Source organism: Solanum tuberosum, unplaced genomic scaffold (genome assembly GCF_000226075.1).
Source record: "Solanum tuberosum cultivar DM 1-3 516 R44 unplaced genomic scaffold, SolTub_3.0 scf00035, whole genome shotgun sequence".
Taxonomy (NCBI): domain Eukaryota; kingdom Viridiplantae; phylum Streptophyta; class Magnoliopsida; order Solanales; family Solanaceae; genus Solanum; species Solanum tuberosum.
The window spans coordinates 2194221-2205490 of record NW_006238963.1 but is presented as its reverse complement, the minus strand read 5'-3'; the positions used below and the strand labels follow the sequence as shown (position 1 = coordinate 2205490).

Genomic DNA, 11270 nt, shown 5'->3' with positions numbered 1-11270 from the left:
TTCAAAGTACTTCGATCAGCATAAAGGTTGGTTTTCCCGAACCCCGAGGCTACTTTGAAAAATTTGCTCTCTTATGCAATTGGGCTTATCATATTAATGTGTGCTGGGCCTCTTTGATAGGGTTAGATTTGTGAAATGCCGAGTTCGATTCGTAAATCTTGCCCATTTTATCTTGATTTTTGAACTCCCTTTTTGTTGTGTGTAAAAATGATTAAAAATCTTGTGGGTTTGTGCATGCGTGGTATTTATCATGATTAAGTGTTATGAGTCTGAGCTTAATTGTACTAGTGCATAGTTTAATTTGTTTTCGGAGGTTGTGGGGTTGAAGTCGAGAAGATAGGTTGGAGATAGACACGTTGGGCCGTTTGGCGAGCTGGGTCGAGCTTGCCAAACCACTCGACGGTTCACCTAATGACCCCATCTCGCCTTTAATTTCATGTTATTTGTGACATGGGTTCTGTAACTTTCGGTGAGAAGTAATTGATCGCTTAAAGCTTCGGCGACTCGCTGAAAGTCTCCTTGATCGCTGCACCCCTGAACCTTTATTGCATTGTATCATTCGGCAGATAAAACCCTGCTCACCGAAAGAAGTCGGCAACTCGCCGAAAGGATTTTTTCATCGCTGACTTGTTAAATTTTTTGAGCCAACTACTATCAGCGAGTTCATCCTAGCTCGCCAAAGCAACTTGGCAATTCGCCGATCGTTTTGACAAGTTTTTCTGCAATTGTGTCCCTACGAATTTGATTTAGTTGTTTTAACTTCTTCCCAATTCTTTGCAGAAATGGCTGTTGACACCCAATTTATGACCTCCACATTATAGATTAATCATCGAACTTCTTTAATTTCAAATAAGTTAAAATAATTAGTTTTATAAAATTTCAAAAAATAAAAATAAATAAATACATATAGTTTACAAGTTATTTTAAATAGTTGTATCATTTTATAATTTTAATAATATATATGTTTATATAATTATGTATATGATTAATGTATTTTATGAATATTTAAAAATCATCTCAAAAAGACTTTATATTTTAAATATTTTCTGTAGTGATGGTTATAAATTTTGAATTAATGAGTTTTATGAAATTCAAAATACTTTCAAGTTATTTCTAAAGAAATTTCGTCCTTTAATAATTTTAATAATTTTAAATAATAAATATGTATATTTTTACAATCACGTTTTTTATAAATATAAAAAATTATCTCAAAAGATTTACATTTTAGTTAAGTATTTTACTAATTTACTTTAGTTTAAGTTATAGTTATAATTTCTAGTTAATTAGTTTGTAATTAAATTAATTATTTTATAATCAATTTAACTAGGAAGTTCATTAATTAATTATATTAATTTGTCATCTTTAATTATAAGTCAAATTTGCTAATTAAATTCAATTTGACTAAGTTCTTAATTTTAATTAGCTACGATTTCAATCAATTTGATCAAATTCTTAATTCAAAACTAGCCCCTTTTTACCTCACCCATACCCAATTCAATAGGCCAATTTTGGGCCCATTTTCATTTCAAATTCCCAGCCCATTTCTCCCTTTCTCACATTAATGTCAGCAGCCCAACTTCATAACAAATCCAAAACTCTCCAATACAATACTACAACAAGCCAAAATACCCGACCCATCCCCATACTCTTCTTCTTGGCGTGAAGAAAAACAGCGACCCCACCCCCATACTTGCCTTCGTCTTTTTCACGCTAAATCAACCCGGAAATTGTGTCTCCTACCTTGCAAGAACCCATACCCTGCAGACCCATCACCCTCACGTCTCCTTTCCCCCATTTTAGGGAATTTTTTCAAAGCTTTCTACGGTTGTCTTGAAAAGGGGCAGAATGAATTCGAATTTTAAAATTCAAAATTTCACGCGATTTCCCCCTAATTTCCATCTATATATTCATCTATTTTAATCACTGTTGGGGGAGAGTTTTTTGAGTTTGAGTTTTCGGCAAATAGGTTTTACACTTTAGAATTTCACATTTTAGTCCTTTGATTCTAAATTCCGAAAAGGTAGTTGCTCTAATTCTGCCCAGAATTCTTGTTTGCTGTTCGTATTAAGATTTCATGGTAGAAGAATCCCTGCTCTCAGCTCGTTGTCAAGTTCGCTGCCCAAGAAGAGGTAAAATCCTTGTAACTTTGCTTTGCTTAAATTCCTGTTTGAGCTAAGGATCTCATGATCATTTTGGTCATAATATTGATTGCGTAAATCACACAATTTTATTTTCTTTATTGTCTATCGGCTGATTTGATTTTCTTTTCTTCTTTTTTTTTAATTTTGTGACTCATGACTAGAGACTCTCTCAATGTTTACCTAATCTGCACATCTGTAGACAATAATGTTGATCTTTTATTTTGACTTGTTCGGTTTTGAAATGGATATTAGTTGGAAAAGTGAATAATTTTTTCTTCATTTCTTTCGATTTCGAATGGCCGTTGTCCGTAGCTCCTCTTGTTCAAATAACCAGATTGTAGTTATCTCGAATTCATAAGCTTATATAAATTTTGTGTATAAATTTGGTTTATATGTTTTAACCTAAATCTTGCTTTTGTCTTAGTTGTGGTTTGTTCCTCTCTTGGTATGTTATATATATATATATATCTCGTTGGTATTTAAGTCTTAAGTGAATTGATGAATTAGATTTTAGCATATCTTGTTGTTGTGTGGAAAGTGCATTTAGATGGGTATGTGTCATATAGTGGAGTTAATCTTTCCTCTGTTTGGTTTCATTTCAGCCCTTGTCTTGTGTTGAAACTCATCTTATTGTTTTCATCTTGGTTTAAATTTGTTCTTCTTTGTCAAAAGGTCATGTTTTGCCTTCTGTTCTAGTGGGTTAGTATTACTAGCTAAGTTTCTTTATTGTGGATAGTGAGTCGTTTAATTCATGTCTTCCGTATTTTGCTTAAGTCCCAACCTGTTCAGTTCTCTGCTTATGTCCTCGGTTTAACACTAAAAAGTTCATATCTATTATAAAAGGGATGGTTGTTATCATTATTTCTCCCTTGGTCATAAAGAATAGCTCTTATGATAAGCTCCATTTGTTCTATTTTAACCAGTAGCTTCTTTATCTAAAAGAAAAATAATAATTTAACTTTCATATGCTCCATTTGGCTTGTTGTCTTAACCTTTGCTAAAATTGTTTGGAGTTTATTTAATACTCTACGGTGTGTCTCACTAATATCACTTATTGTTGTTTTAAGATTATTAAATTTAGCTTAGCAGTGTTGAATATGGCTACAGTTGACATCACTTGTTAAACATGCATTCATTTGTTAGCATGTATTTATTTGTTATTTGTTAAATTGGTTGCATTCATTTGCATGACTTGGGTTTTAGTTACTGTGTATTAGTTTAGGAGCTGCCATGATAATTTGTCTTAGGTATGCTCTTTCTCTTATTATTTACGGACGCTAATCGTTATTATCATTTTGTTGAATGTAATACCATCTGAGCCCTCTTGGGCTTCATCTTTCTTCCCTTCGTACTTCGAAAGGGCCATAAAGGCCCAAGATTCTTTTATTGAGTCGGCCACATCTTGTCGAGTTGCTGAAAAGTCAAATTACAGGTCCCGAAAAGTTAAAAATGGGCTGTATACAGCGGTATACGCTGATATGCAGGCCCAAAACGCAAAAACAGAGGGCTGAGGCGAAACACAGGTGTTCGGAAGCAAGAGATACATGAAAAGAGCTGATATATATGCTCATATACATTAATATACACTAGGTGTATACAAAAACGGGTTTAGAATTAAACCCCCAAAAATTCCAACGAAATTGGCCCAAAAGGAGGCCAAAATTCAATTTATCCCTTACTCTTTAATTATTTATTGTTTGTTGTTTAACTCTAACTTTATAATTTTTAATTAACTTAATTAGATTCCCCAAAAGACGAGTTACTTTCTTTGTATTGGTTTGCTTTGAATACTTTTTTTTGTGTTAAGGTCATTTATTTTATTAATTAAATATTGGTCGAATTTTGTATTTTAATTAAGTTAAATCTTTGTTCTTAAAAAAGATATGTTTTAAGGCCTCTTCACTTGATTACATTTTTATTTTAAAGTGGTTTTAAGTTAAAGTATTTTTTCTCAAATGAACTAAAAAATGTTCTCTTTCTAGTTAGTCATTTTTCTCAAAAAGGTTAGTCGAAACTTTAATTCTTCAATTAATTTAAAATGGTTTCATGCTTAAAATTAACCAATTTGGATTAAATTATTATTTTAGAAAATGAGTCAAGTAAGTCCTAATTAATCTAGTTTTGATAAAATTCTATTCACTCGCGTTTTAATTCAAATGTTTTCTTTTAGGTCCATTTTCTCTAAAAAATAAAATAAAATAAAAGGTGTCATATATTTAATTATTTTTTTTCAAATTTAATCCAATATTGGAAATTATTATTTTTTATTACATCATTTTTTCTAAGAATTAGTCAAAAAAATTATTTTTAGTCAAGTCGCAAGTCAACCGCATGTTAGCGGGCACTTCGAATGTTTAAACCCTTCCCGAAGTGTAAATTGAACCCCGAACCCTCTTTGGTATTTTCAAATGATTTTTTTCTGTTTAAATCTTTGAAAATTATAAGTTTTCTTAATTTCTTTAAAAAATTAAGTGGCGACTCTTTTCTAAGTATTTTTCTCGAATTGTTTTATACTTGGAACATTTCAAAAAGAGTGATTTTTCTATGGTTAGAAAAATTACGGCATGATAATGGCTAGATCTAAAGTTGCAGGAAGAAGCAAGCCACCCAAGGTAAAACAAAAGGGATTACAATCGACGAGAATGCAGCTGCATCCAGAAGCAAGGTTGCTAAACCTTCCACAACTGGTGGAAAAGGCAAGGGCAAAGACAAGACCCTTGAATTATCAGATGCAAGCACTGACAGTGATGTCTTTTATAGAAATGACCCCAACCAATCTGAAAGCGAAGGTGTGTATTTTGATAAGGATGATCTGTTAATAGCACATAGGGCTAAGCGGTGAACTAAGAAGATGAATGATCCATCCAGGGTCAAGACTCCCCAGCCTACCTCTAATACACCTCCAGTTCCAGAGCAGGCAATGGTATTAGCGCCTCCAGTACAAGGTCCTCCGCCTAAGTCAATAAATCGAGTAAAGGCTGAGGGGCTGAGGGGCTGAGGACAATTCTGGAGGAAAAACATTTGTCCATAGACGGGGTTATAAACAGGCACCCAGAGATAATGGAGTGCCTGAGATACCACAAGTTCCAAATCTTCACTAAACCCGATGGCCCTCATATTCCAAATTGGGTAAGAGAGTTCTATAATGCATACAGTGCACTAATACCACAAAAAAAGTAGCTAACAGCCTTCAAAAAAGTTGACTGTGTGGTTGTCAAAAGCAGGAGGGTGAAGTGTGATAGTGGGGCAATCAACATAGTCTTGGGCATGTCCACGAATATTGGGGATCACTGCCAGCACTTGATCAGAAAAAAGAAGCTGGATGAGATAAAGAAGTGGTTTACCCCACTAATTTCAGATGAGACTCCGAAGTGGTTGGCGGAAGAAGTTCCGATTGAAAAGAAAGAACTAAACATAGCCGCAAGGTTCTGGTTCGGTTTTATCAGCAGCACAATTATGTCGTCCCAGAATGAGTTGATCATTCGCCTTGCCAAGGAAGCTTGCCTGGGTTGCATCATAGAGGAGACTCGGATAAACTTGGGTACAATCATTGCTTTGGAGATACTCATCCGTGCAAGGTAGAGCCGAACCTCACTTCTATTCCAAGTCTTGATCACAAAATTATGCAAACAAGTCCGGGTGCCTCGAGATGCCAAGAAGGATGTGGAAGTGATGGCCACAGCCTCTACTGATATCTGAAGGATCGAAACCGAGTACCTTAAGGATCAAGCAGAAAGGAAGAAGGCAGCATCAGTGCAGTTAGTAAACACGAAATCATCACCTGCAGAGGCACCTCTGCCTACTCCTGCCCCTGGGCCTTCAGGTATATCCATTACCACTGCTACTCCTACTGGTACTCCTGGTTCTTCCGTTGCTGCACGGTCTCCTAGACCCACTGATGTTGCTGCTGTTTCTCGACCTCTACTCACCTAGGCTTCCCTACTTCGAATGGGACAACTGACCCTTTCTACTTATCGTCGGGCTGCCAGTCTAGAGGCCTCTGTTCCAGGCATGATCCAGATCACCCTAGATGATGTTGTGACACCTCTGAACACTACCATTGATGCCCTAGCGGCCATGATAGCGGTGTGTGATCACAACCAAGGGGCCACAGAGGAGGTGACGACTTTAAAAATTGACATTGCTGAGCTGCAAAAAAATGTAGACCACCTGAAGTCCACCGACGTGTCCATGGTCTTTGGAACAGTGGAGATTCCAAACGTGGCTGAGATGCTTCAGACCACCACTAGATATGGGGATAGACCGGAGCAGACAACCAATCCTGAGTCAGAAGCAGAGACTGATGAAGAGATGCATGAGGAGAATGAGGGAGCTGCAGATGAAGACCTGACCGAGATGAAAGCAATTATGATAGATGATGATGTGTAGGCTTCCTTAGCACCTGTTGCTGGATCCAGTGGAACTGGTTCTTCTAGGGTTACTCCGGGGACTGAAGCCCAGACAGATGGAGCGACCGATTAGCCAGGATCCCCTATTTACCTCCCTCTATGTCTTACTTTATTTTGACTTTTGGATTTTGTGTTAATTGCATTTGAGGACAAATTGCTTTCATTTGTTGTGGGGTGAGGCCCACATTTGTGTGCTATTGATGTTCGTATTTTATTTATATTTGGGCTTTGTGCTTAAATTGTGTTAAATACTGCTTTCTGTGGATGTTTGAACTTGTGGCTCCTTTTATTTTAAATTGCAAAAATGATTTTGACCCGTCCAAAATTTTTTGCCACCTCTCGTGTGTTGAATGTGGTTGTTCTTTTGCAAAATTTAAGTCTCGGTTCCAATCAATATCGATAACTTGAATAGTGCTCTCAATCGAACGAACATGAATGCGCAGCTACGATGAGGCCAAATGAAGTTGCATAGACAATATGTGAACCCTTTGCATCTCGTTATGACTAGCCTAGTATCGAATTGAGTCTCTTGTGATGATCATTGCACACTAGCGAAAGTGTGGAGTCTTGTTTGACTGATAGTGTCAATGCCTAGTGTGATGAGCTTACATGTGAACTATGCATGATGGATCCTAGAATTTTACCTGTGGTTATTCTTTTGCAAAATTTAAGTCTCGGTTCCAATCAATATCGATAACTTGAATAGTGCTCTCAATCGAACGAACATGAATACGCAGCTACGATGAGGCCAAATGAAGTTGCATAGACAATATGTGAACTCTTTGCATCTCGTTATGACTAGCCTAGTATCGAATTGAGTCTCTTGTGATGATCATTGCACACTAGCGAAAGTGTGGAGACTTGTTTGACTGATAGCGTCAATGCCTAATGTGATGAGCTTACCTGTGAACTACGCATGATGGATCCTAGAATTTTCCTCGTTGGTCCGATCAACTAAGTGATGCTATCTCTTAATTAGGCAACTTCTAAGAGTGTGATCCAATTTGACATATACCTCTTTTGTGACCTACCCTGTAAGTATGTGAACCGTTTTTGAACACCCCTTGAGCCTTACCTTCTTTTGGAAGAAACTTGATGAAAACTAGACCTTTCTTTATCCCTCACCCATAATCCTTATGAAGTTGTGGTTAGTTGGATAGCCAACTTAGGCCAAAAGCCTAAGTTGGGGGTGTGGTGAAAAGATAAGGGCAAGTCAAGAAGTGCAAGGAAAGTTTCCTCCTACCCATGGTCTTGAGAAAAATGGAACCCCTTCATATAAAAATAAAAAAAGAAAGAAAAAGAAAAAGAATGAAAAGAAAAGTTGTGGAATAAAGTACAAAAGAAATGGGGTTCCCAAACAATCCATGGAAATGGAATAATAAGATGACTTATGAGCACTAAAGAGAATGATGAAGGAAAAGGAAAGGAAGTGTTGTGAGTCCCACATTTCATGAGGATGAAAGTCACTGAGCTTAAATGACCATACATTTGCACTCAGCCCCATTACAAGCCTTGAAAAGACCTTTTTGATCTTGAGTGAGCTGAAACAACTGTTGATTGGAAAATACGGGCAAACCTATGAGTGAAATTATGTATTATGTTCTTCTTTGTGAGTGTGAGCGTTGCATCTGATTCTGAAGCTTTAAACTGTAAACAATGTGAATATGAAATCATTCCTTGTGTGAGGGCATTTGAACACTTTGGTTAAGCTTGAACTTGCATTTGAAGCAAGTATTGTGAGCATGAGATTCTTTGATATTGGTGAGTCACAACTTGAATCTTTGAGTGCACATTTGATCTTTGCATAAGTAAATTGAGTCTTGTTGTGTGCATTCATGATTGAGTCTTGTGTAGCACTGTTCGAGACACCCTTTTTGAACGGCTGAACTTGAGTTTGCTTGAGGACAAGCGAAAGTTAAGTTGGGGGTGTTGATGAGTCCACAAATTAAACTCATTTAGGGCTACATTTTGATAGAATTAGTTTCCTCAAATGCATATTTTATCTCAATATCTGATGAAAACCCTTAAGTTTTAGGTATTTGGCGTTTGAATGAAAGCATAGACACTACTTAGCAAAAAAGGAACAAAGGCAGCTGAAAGAACGAAGAAATGAAGATCCAAGAATCGCCGAACCCATTCGGCGAGTCGTCAAAAGCTATTAGCCTCGCCTTTTGTTCCAGTGTGCTGAGCCCTGAAGGAAATGATCAAATCGGCGGTGAAAAGGAGCATTCGATGTATCGCCGAGCAGTTCCGCGAATGATCCCAACACGACGATGCTGAATGATAGAGCAAGACGGAGATGAAAACTACCAAAGGGCGGATCGCTGAGTTGATCGGCGATCTCTACTAACGATGCCGAATAATTCGCTGCAACACATATTTTTGAAAACTATAAATACTCGTTGAGAGTTGTAGCTTAGTATCAGATTTTTAATATAAAACTTTTAACATAGAATTTTGAGTTCTAAGTTTGGAGAGGGTTTTGAAGAACTTGAAGGTTCAAAGGGTTTCAACTCCAAGATTTTGGGTTTGGGTCTCTTGGATTCTTCACTCTTTGCTTGTCTTGAGACTTAAATATTCATACCCATTAGAATGCAAACTCATATTGGTATAAATTTGTTATCTCTTTTACATGTCTAGCTAAAATCCCAATTCTTAGGGTGTGATTTTGTGAATATGGGTTAGATTAATTGTTGGGTCTTGCTTGCTGATAGTTTATTTGTTGTTTAAATGTGATTTCGTTTAGTAGTTGTGGTGGAACTTAATAAAATTGTAGTTGCAAATACAATTTCACCTTTGTGTTTTTGGCGTGCTCGTGAGAGAGGTCGTAAAACTAAAACTACTAAATTGATGGCGGGTGGGAGTGGGTCGACATGAGGTTCAGCTCGAGAGAGTAAACCCTAGTCCTTCTCCCACACACTTAGCTCGAGAGAGTGAGTGGGCTAAGGCGGAGGTTGTTCTTCATGTGACAAGTGGATGTCCCAGAGGAACCCATTTGATTCGGGGTAAGTTGTTCGAGAGAAAGCTTACCCCCACTATAGTCTAGCCTAGTTCTTCACAAATCGACGATAATAGCTAGCGAGCCCAACAAAACTCCTAACTTCCATCACAGAGCTAGGACTAACCCAATTCTTAACCTCCTCAATCTTTTGGGGATCTACCATTACCCATTCCTTTGAAACTACATGTCCCAAAAATGCAACCGATTTCAACTAAAATTCACACTTAGAAAATTTAGCATAAAGTTTTTGCTTCCCAAGAACACCCAAAACACAACGAAGATGGTTGGCATGCTCTTCGTCACTTTTTGAATTGACCAAAATATCATCAATAAAGACTATAACGAACGAATCAAGAAATGGTTTGAACACCCCATTCATCAAACTCATGAAAGTTGCAGGCGCATTGGTTAAACCAAAAGACATAACCAAAAACTCATAGTGCCCATAACGAGTTCTAAACGTCGTCTTGGGCACATCCTCAGGCCTAATTTTCAATTGATGGTAACTGGATCTTAGATCAATCTTAGAGAAAACTGATGCACCTTGCAATTGGTCAAAAAGATCATCTATTCGAGCAAAGGGTACTTGTTTTGAATAGTGACCCTATTCAATTGCCGGTAATCTATACACATTCTCATACTACCATCTTTTTTCTTAATAAACAAAATTGGGGCACCCCATGGGGAAGCACTAGGACGAATAAATCCTTTATCCAGAAGTTTTTGGATTTGAGCCTTAAGCTCTCTTAATTCTGTAGGAGCCATGCGATATGGATGGATAGAAATGGAACGCGTACCAGACTCTAAATCAATGCAAAAATCTGTATCTCTATCCGAAGGCATACCAGGCAAATCATTAGGAAACACTTCACAAAATTCAAACACCACAGGAATAGACTCAATGGATGAAGGCTCAATCTCAACATCCATAATAAGAGCCAAATAAGCCAAACAACCCTGCTCTACCAGTTTACTAGCCCGAATTGAGGATATAATCTTAGCTTGCTAAGGCTTGAACACCCCTTCCCACTCTAATTTTTCCCTTCCCGGAATTTCTAGAGTTACAGACCAAGTCATGCCGAAGATTATGTCAAAGTCAATCATATCCAAAATCACTAAATCAGCCCAAGTCTGAAATCCCATAAACAAAATAGGACAAGCACGATAAACATGGGTAACTATGGCTGACTCTCCAACTAGGTAGAAACACGAATAGGGGAATCAAGAATATCAGAAATCATATCAAAATCTAAGGCAAATCTCACGGATACATATGAGTAAGTAGAACCCGGATCAAACAACACATTAGCCATCCGGTCACAGACAAGAATAGTACATGTGATCACCGCATCAAACGCCTCCGCCTCATTCTTACCCGGAAAGGCATAACACTGAGCTATATCATATTGACGAACCACTTCCCTGTCTGGTTGCACATTACCCCTACCTTTGTTACCGTTACCATTTCATATACCTCCACGACCTCGCTGATTACCTCATCGCCCACCTTGTGGACGCCCTCGACTATTATTACCATTCCCCGCGGGTACCACTGCTTTAGACTACTACTGCGCGGAATCTAACACACGTGGGTGGAGATAATCTCTCCTTATATGCCAGGTTCTCCACAGTTGTAACAAGTACGATCAAAAGATGGTCTGCCGCCCGTCGAAGGCGCGACTTCTTGGCTATCCTGAAAATTATGAGATGGAGTTTTTG

General features: G+C 37.6%; 1 long non-coding RNA gene across 1 annotated transcript; it reads left to right on the top strand.

The window, feature by feature from the left end:
* The first annotated feature begins 1619 nt into the window (after positions 1–1619).
* Positions 1620–3907, top strand: LOC107059769 (uncharacterized). Its single transcript, XR_001472905.1, has 2 exons — positions 1620–2129; positions 3574–3907. It is a non-coding gene; the product is annotated as an uncharacterized lncRNA (long non-coding RNA).
* Positions 3908–11270: the final 7363 nt, after the last annotated feature.